Raw genomic sequence first — 9,341 nt, 5'->3', positions numbered from 1 at the left:
CCCTCTTTGTCTCACTGAAGTGCTTAATAAAAAAGGACAGTACACATTATGTATTAAAAATTTCCGTCCAATCAGTTAGTATTTTAACAGTAATCTTATTTCTCTAAAAGTGTTTTTAAATGAAAGCTTATTATAATCAGAAATATTGGTTAATAGGACACTGCTGTATATATGGCCATGATACGCAATAGCTACTCTTCAGAAACCCCTCAAAATAACCCCCCAACACCTTCGTATAGTAGCTTTCTGACATGTCTCTCTGTGTATGTTCTCAGAACATATATCGCAATTGGAAATTATCTTATTAACCTATTTACCTCTTTCTGCTTGTGATCCTTAACCCTACCATTTGTGTGGGGGCTTTGTGAGGGCCCAGATCATCCTCATTAGTGGCTCTAGAGCTTCATGCGAGGGCCAGGCACCTAGTGGGGCTTCACTGTGGATTCAATGAATCAATAGATAAAAGAATGAAACTCCTACAAAAATTCAGTACATCTGGGATGAAGCAGGACAGCCAGAAACTGAGCTTGGATTCAGAAACTTTAAATTAAACATTCATTCTGGGCCAGGCACAGTGGCTCAGACCTATAATCCCAGCACGTAGGGAGGCTGAGGCAGGAGCCTAGGAGTTCAAGACTAGCCTGGGCAACATAGTGAGACCTTATCTCTACAAAAAAAAAAAAATTAGCTGAGTGTTGTGTCTTGTACTTGTATTCCTAGCTACTTGAGAGGTTGAGGCAGGAGGACTGGCTGAGCCCAGGAGTTCAAGGTTACAGTGAGCCATGGTTATGCCATTGCACTCCAGTCTGGGCAACAGAGTGAGATCCTGTCTCAAAAAATAATAATAATAAATAAATTCAACATCTGTCTTAATGTAAGCTGTGTTCATTCATTTAACAGGTATTAAGGCAAAACTGACTGTGTTGGAGGCTCTCTGTTCAAATGCATCAAATTCTAGACAAGTCACTTGAACTGCCTGGGCCTTATTTTCCTCCCCTGACAAATGGAGACAGTGGTATCTGCCTCATGATAATGTATGGAAAACCACTCTGTCAAGTGCAGCCCTCTACATAAATGTAAGATATTGTTAACTACCTATTTTTACATAACTTTACTCTCAATTTTTAATCTTTCTAAAAGGGTATTCATGGCCTTAGTCTGAAAAGACTTAAATGGCTTCCTATATTTATTATATAAATCTCTGCTGATATAAGCAGCTAGTAATTTTTTCTTTAGATTTTTTTTCCTTTTCTTTGGTGGGATCATCTCAGTGCTTTGGCTTTTCTCGAGGAATGATAAGATGTCTTCATCCTCTCTTGACACTTCTCCCTGAGATGGATGAGTGTAGGAGTGCTGTTTGGAAGTAGGCCACTGGGGAGGAGGAGAGGAGAAAGGAAAAGTTAGTGTTTGCATGTTGCCTTGGTTACAGGCATCACCTCCCTTCTGATTCGGGCCTGCCCTCCCAGAAAGCCTGGTTTTAATTTTTCCTTTGAGATGGGGACAGGGCTTTGCTGCCAATTTAGATTTCACTGGTCAGCTGTTTGGCAGACTCTGGGCCCCTGAGGCCATTTCTTTTTGCTTGGGCTATTCACCGACCTTTTGTGCAGCCACATCCCCTTGGTCTGATGGTTCTGATCTGACTTAGGTTGAATGACCTTGTTATTGCTGCTCTCCTGATCACCCTTAAAAGACCCACTCTGGCCACAATTGTGCACTGGAGTGATGTGTCATCCCAGAAGATAAGAATGTGATGAAACCCTGTTGTACCAAATAAATAACCCATGTTTTTTCCCTCCATGTCTTGATAAATGCATTTCATGGCTGGAAAGTCACTAATATGTTTACGCATGACAATGGTGAAGTGATGTAAGGAAAAGATTGAAGATATCCGTGTAGGAGGGTTCTAAGAGCTGAGCTTTACACTTGAAGCAATGCAGTTTGGTTGGTTGGTTGATTCTGGTAGGTTCATTCTCTGTCAAATTGAGTTAACTGTCCAATTCTGTCCATGGAGATTGTGAGAGGCTGCTTAGGAGGCCAATGTACCTGAAGGAAGGTTTCGAGGGCCAATGTGAGTTGGCACAGAGGTACCGCTAAAGAGGAGAGATAAATGGAGCAGCCAGGAAGCAGACCAGGGTGTCAAAAGCTAAGAGAAAAGTGAGCCATAAGTTGAACTGATGGAACCCAGGCAGAATTACAGTGGAGGAGGGAGAGCGCGTGGTTGCTCATGAAAAAGGGTGAGGAAAAGGAATTAAGTGGCAATATGTGGCAGAAGAGGCTGGTATTCTAGTATCTGAATCTAGGGATACTGGACATTCTCTAGGTCATTTCTGGGATGGGATCGCAGGAGACTCTTCCTAGGTGTACTGAGGGTGGGGCAGGGATTCCTCATGTTGAAAAATCAGATCACACTGTAGTATAGTGAGGATGATACTAATATATGTGACAATGCTGGGTAAGCTGTAAAGCAGTTCAATTGTTAGTGATTATTGCTGTTTATTCTATGATAATAATAAACGTGTGTATTGTTTCCCCTTCCTGGGTCCCTGGAAAAATCTTTTCCTACCTACTGACCTCAGTCAAGTCCACCTCCATCCATTGGAGAGGTTCCAGCACTGCAGAACCTACAAGAAGAAGGGGTTCACCCTCCAGTGGTCTCCCAAGGGTCTCCTTTGCCCTTGTGCAAAATTGGAAGAGACTGGGATTAGTGACCTTTTCTATGTCAAGAAAGTAACCTTTTGAGCATTTCTTCCAGATGAGTGGGCTCTTCTCATTCTATATCTATATAACCAAAAGAGACCTTTGAAAACTCCTTCTAAAAACAGAACGATTTCCTGGAACATGACTTGCTATCTTCCCTCATTAAAGACAGACACTGTTGGCAACCAGATAGCTACCGCCCTTGCTAAAAAGAATATTGTAAAGTTCTGCACTCTGATATACATGCAAAATGCCAAGCATTATTATTAGTGATAATAAAATGAAGACATTCAGGCCCAGAGTAGTTGAGTGACTTGTCCAAGGTCACCCAGCTAGTACAAGGCAGAACTAGGTTTAGAGACCAGGCTGTGAACTCCAGACCCTATGGCATTTCTTTGCCTCTTAAGTGTCATGTTACCTTTGAGATGTTATCTTAATGACCCCCGAGTCCTCACCCTGTTTCTGGAAGAAAGAGTATATCCTTTGTGAACCATGCTATTCAGTATTAAAGAAAGCATTTTAAGTCTGAGGCATATTGTGAATAGTGTTTAACATTCCTGAACTTGAGGCCTGGCCATCTTGGCCTGCTCCCTTTGATGGTAAGTTAAACATCAAGGCTGTAATAATAGACTCTGCATGTCTTAATGGAGAATAAAAGCTGGGCATTTTGCACGTGCACAGGAAATTCCTTTAAAATAACCAAATATTAGGAGTTTATTTTTTATTCTTAAAATAAGAAATTGATTTATCTTCAAAAGTTACTCTCCAGAGCTCTTCTTATACAGAGTATTTTTCAGCCGAATGTAATGTTAATGTCTGTTCAAGCAGTATGTGTAAGATATGAAACTCCATAGTCACCCAGGCAACATTCAAGCTACCCTCTTCTTTCTGTTGGGTCATCCCAGGAGCCTCTTAACTGGTCTCTCTACCCTTGCTCATTCTTCTTCACCCCCATAATTTACTGATCTTTGGTTCACCCAGGACCCAGAATGAACCTTCTAAAATGAATGTCAAAACAGTTTGCTCTTTCTCTACTCTTTTTTTTTTCCCCTATGTCTTCATTCAACAAATGTTTGCTGAGCCCTTACTTATGCCAGGTGCTGTTCTAGGTGCTGAGGATATATCAGTGAGTCAAGCAAAGATTCTAGCCATTGTGGAGTTAGCAGAGCAGGCAGAGAATAATAAAGATCACTAATAAAAATGAAAGGAGTAGAGACTAGGAAGAAAAATGGAGCAAGGGAAAGGGATCATGCAAAGATTGGGGATAGGGTTGAGGGAGAGCCATTCACCTTTTAAGATAGCATGGTCACCTTAGACCACATTGAGAAAGTCATTTGAACTCAGAACCCTCAAACGGTTTCCCATCTCAGAGAAAAACCCAAAGGCCTTGCAATCGCCTATAAGACCCTACAAGATCTAGACACCCCCACATCGCAACTTCTCTGACATCATCCCCTATTACTATCCCTCTGGCTAAGTGGTCTTCAAACTTTGGTAGTATTCGATCATCTGGAGAACTTGTTAAACCAAAGATCACTAACACTAGAGAAATCCAAATAAAGTTTGCAGTTTAGTTATTAGTGTGGTATAACTGTTAATCTCTTAGTTTTGAAAAATGTGCCATGATGGAGTAAGAGACTGACGTCAGGGGAAGATGGGTGTAAGGAAAATCTTTGTACTGTCTTTACAACTCTTCTGTCAATCTGAAATTATTTCAATATAAAAAAGTTAACACACACACATATACATGCACATACACACTGCTGGGCCTCACCCCGGAGTTCCCATACCCGCAAGTGTGGAATGAGGCCTGAGAATTGGCATTTCTAACTAGTCTCCAGGTGAAACTGATGCTGTTTGTCCTAGGACTCTGTTTGGAGAACCACAGCCCTGGGTAACTCTGCTCCAGCCAAGACATCCTTGGTCCTCCTGGAACAGCTCAGCAGGCTCCTACCTCAGAGCATCTGCACTTGCCTAAAATGCAACTCCCTTGAGACCAAAGTGTGCAAAGCTAATTCCCTTAACACCTGCAGGTCTCTTCTCCACAGGGAAGCATGTTCACTTGGTTCAAAGTGCCCACACCGTTCCTCACAGTCTCCCGTGTCCATCTTTCCTGCTTTATTTTTTTCTATTATTGCACTAGGAAGTGACAGACTCTGTACAGTCATGCACTGCATAGCTGTGATTTAGTCAACGAGGGACTGAATATACAACAGTGATCCCATAAGATTATGACGGAACTGAACAATACCTATCGCTTAGTGACTTCGTAGTCATCCTAATATAGTAGCAATGCATTACTCACGTGTTTGTGGAAATGCTGGTATAAACAAACCTACTGTGCTGCCAGTTGTATAGAAGCCTAACACATACAGTTCATGTGCATGATAACACACTTGATCATAATACACGACTATGTTACTGCTGTACATATTCACGATACTATACCTTTTATCGTTATTTTATAGTGTACTTCTACTGATAAAAAAAAAAGTTAATGGTAAAACAGCCTCAGGCAGGTCCTTCAGGGGATTTTCTAGAAGAAAGCATTGTTTTCATAGGAGATGATAGTTCCATGCATATTACTGTCCCTGAAGACCTCCCAGTGGGACAAGATGTGGAGGTGGAAGACAGTGATATGGATGCTTTTGACCCTTTGTAGACCCTTTGTGTTTGTGTCTTAGTTTTTAACAAAGTAGTTTAAAAAGTAAAAAAAATTAAATGAAAAAAATTAAAAATAGAAGCAAGCTTATAGAATAAGGATATAAAGAAAATAGTTTTGTGCAACTGTGCAATGTGTCTTTTAAGCTCAATATTATTACAAAATAATAAAAATAATTAAACAATGAAAAGTATATAAAGTAAAAATATTACAAGAGGGTAAGGTTAATTTATTATTGAATAAAGAAAAAACTTTAAATAAATGTAGTGTATCTTAAGTGTACAGTGTTTATAAAGACCGTAGTGGTGTGCAGTAATGTCCTAGGCCTTCACATTCACTCACCACTGACTCACGGACTCACACGGAGCAACTTCCAGTACCGACAAGCTCCATTTATGGGAACGGTCCTATAGAGGTGTACCATTTTTTTATCTTGATACTGTGTATTTTTATTTTTCCTTTTCTATGTTTAGATACACAAATACTTATCATTGTGTTATAATTGACAGTATCCAGTACATTAACATGCTATGCAGGTGTGTAGCCTATAGGAGCAATAGGCTATATCATCTAGGTTTGTGTGAGTAAGCACACTGTGTGATGTTCACACAAGGACGAAATCACCTAAGGACACATTTCTCAGAACATATCCCTGTCGTTAAGCAATGCATGACTGTATTTACTGTTTATGTATATTTCTGTCTACCAACTCCCGTCCCAGAAATGTAAATTCCATGAGAGTAGCTTCTCTGTCTCATTCTTTGCCATGTCCCTGGCACTTAGAAAGGAGTCTAATCAGTGTATGCTCAAAGACTATACGTTTACTGAAGGAAAGAATGAATAGAGTAAAACTGTCCATGAGGAGTGGTGGAGCGGAGTGGTTAAGACGTGGATGAAGCTGGAAACCATCATTCTCAGCAAACTAACACAGGAACAGAAAACCAAACACCACATGTTCTCACTCATAAGTGGGAGTTGAACAATGAGAACACATGGACACAGGGAGGGGAACATCACACACCGGGGCCTATCGGGGGTGGGGCTGGGGAGGGATAGCATTAGGATAAATACCTAATGTAGATGACGGGTTGATGCGGGCAGCAAACCACCATGGCACGTGTATACCTATGTAACAAACCTGCACATTCTGCACATGTACCCTAGAACTTAAAGTATTAAAAAGTAATAATAATAAGCTCAACTTCAAGAGTCAGAATGATTTGGGCTCAAATGCTTACTCAGCCACATCCTTCTTGTTTATTTAGCCTTGGAAAAATTACTTTCCTCAACTACAACTGGGGAGTTCCAGTTGTACTATCTCATAGAGAAATGTGAAAATGCAATGCAATAATGCAGATAAATTATCACAGGGCTGGGCACAGAGTAATATCTCAATAAATGTCAGTTCATACTATTTTTGCTCTACAAATTTGACCCCTGTGATAATTCAAACAGGACCTTGGTTAAACTTCAACTTTGTGTAAAAAACCATTTCTTTGGGCTTGGTAAAAAGTGAATAATGCTATGGTGAATATTTAAGCTACTAACAGAAGAAACTATTTTTAAATACTCCCAAGTACTTTCAAAGTGTCTGGTTGGTGTTCCAATTATCTCTACTTTTGTTGAAAATCATTCTATGTAACCGTGAAAGTAAAACCTCTAAGGATTGTTCCAAACTACAGTTGGAAATGCTTTAAATAAACTTTGTTAACCTAACTTATCTTAAAATTACAAAAATAGGTTTCTTTCCTTAAAAATATATATGTTTATAAATACATATTTAGTTACAAATATATTGTATCTCTATATTATATTAATAGAAAACGTAATGTATTCCTATATTATATGTTAATACCTAATACGAAGATTGATTTTAATATATTTATATATTTAGCTTTAATAAATATTTACACATATATTTCTTTATTTATAACTATTTCTATTGATTTATAAATGAGCATATTCCCTGATTTAGAAATCCAGATGGAGCTAATTCCGCAGTTCTGATTAACACAGCTTTTGTGTAGCTCCACACCATGTGAATGCAACTCCTTGCTTAAGAACTCAAATGCTGGCCCACGGTATTTACCAGATGTGGAAGATGATCTATATTTGTTGTGAGGCAGATGTACCAAGTTGAAATCTCTTTTTTTTTTTTTTTTAACTTTTTCCCTATTATGCTCCTCCCAACATTCACATCCTGGCCACCAACTCTTAATGAAAGCTTCATCCGTGGGTGGCATCTTGGCCAGCATCCTTAGAACTGGGTTTGCAATTGGCATCATAACTGTCAATGAAAAGACTGAGAGATAAAAGCACTTAGAAAAGAAAAGTTAACTTGCAACAAGTGCAGAGGAGTCAGACTTCAAAAAGACCGGCTTGCCACACAAAAAACACAAAAGGTTTTTAAAGAACAAAACCACAAGCTCACCAAGGCTACCAAGGGCGTGTGAGTCTGTTCATGGTAAGGAAAAAAACAGCATTTTGACATGATTATTGTAAGAGAAAGGTTGTGACATACTTCAGTTATAGGCATTGCAAAAATCAGGAACAGAATTGTCTTTGCTAGGGGTCCATGCTTATGAGAAATGCAAATTTCATTTATTTTGGGGACCAGAGACAGATAGAGCACCTATTGTTTTTATTAATTTCAGAGTTCAAAATTTGCCTGTATGTTTTTTTCCCTCGATTATAGTATGTGTCATACATGTTTACTAATCATGATGACAGGCCACAATGTCAGTTTTGCTTTACAAAATGTCCTTGGTCACCAAGTTCAACTTTTGCTCAGGGTCCAGCCCTTGTTGCTTCTGTACTTAATGGGTTTTCTGTTTTCCACAATTGCCCACCCATTACATTAACAGTAGCTGACATTCACTGAGTGCTAGGGACAGAGGTAGGTGCATTATACAATAATAGCTAATATTTATTGAACTTCATTCCAGGATTTCCTGTTCTAAACAGTCTTCATATTATCTCATTCAATCTTATGGTAACCTAAAAGGTAGATACTATTATAATCTCCATTTACACAGGAAGAAACTGAGGCACAAAAAGGTAAGCAACTTGCTTGATATCACACAGGAGATAAGCAGAGGAGCTGGGATTTGAACCTGACTCCAGAGTCCCAACCATGCTATGCTGTGCTGTTCCATCTGCAGTTGCATATTTTCTTCCTTTTCTAAAATAATTTTTATTTTGTATTTTTGTGGGTACATAGTAGGTATATACATTTATGGGAAATGCAATGCATAACAATTACATCAGGGTAAAAGGGGTATCTGTCATCTCAAGTATTTATCCTTTGTGTTACAAACAATCTAATCATAATCTTACTTATTTTAAAATGTACAATTAAATTATTATTGATTATAGTCACCCTGTTGTGCTCTCAAACACTGTATCTTTTTTCTTTCTAATTATATTTTTGTACCCGTTAACCATCCCCACTTCCTCCCTAACATCCCACTACCCTTCCCAGCCTCTGGTAACCATCCTTCTTGCTTATCTCCATGATTTCAATTGTTTTAATTTTTAACTCCTATAAATAATGACAACAGGCAAAGTTTGTCTTTCTGTGCTTGGCTTGTTTTACTTAACATGATGACCTCCAGTTCTATCCGTGTTGCTGCAAATGACAAAATCTCATTCTTTTTTATGGCTGCATAGTACTCCATTGTGTATATGTGCCACATTTGCTTTATCCATTCGTCTGTTGATGGACGCTTAGGTTTAGGTTGCTTCCAAATTTTGGCTTTTGTGAATAGCGCTGTAATATACATGGTAGTCCATATATCTCTTCAATATGCTGATTTTCTTTCTTTTGGGTATATACTTAGCAGTGGGATTGTTGGATCATATGGTAACTCTACTTCTAGTATTTTGACGAACCTCCAAACTGTTCTCCGTAGTGGTTGTAGTAATTTACATTCCCACCAACAGTGTTTGAGGGTTTCCTTTTCTCAATGTTTTTGCCAGCATT

Source organism: Chlorocebus sabaeus, chromosome 11 (genome assembly GCF_047675955.1).
Source record: "Chlorocebus sabaeus isolate Y175 chromosome 11, mChlSab1.0.hap1, whole genome shotgun sequence".
Taxonomy (NCBI): Eukaryota; Metazoa; Chordata; class Mammalia; order Primates; family Cercopithecidae; genus Chlorocebus; species Chlorocebus sabaeus.
This window is presented reverse-complemented; position numbering follows the sequence as displayed.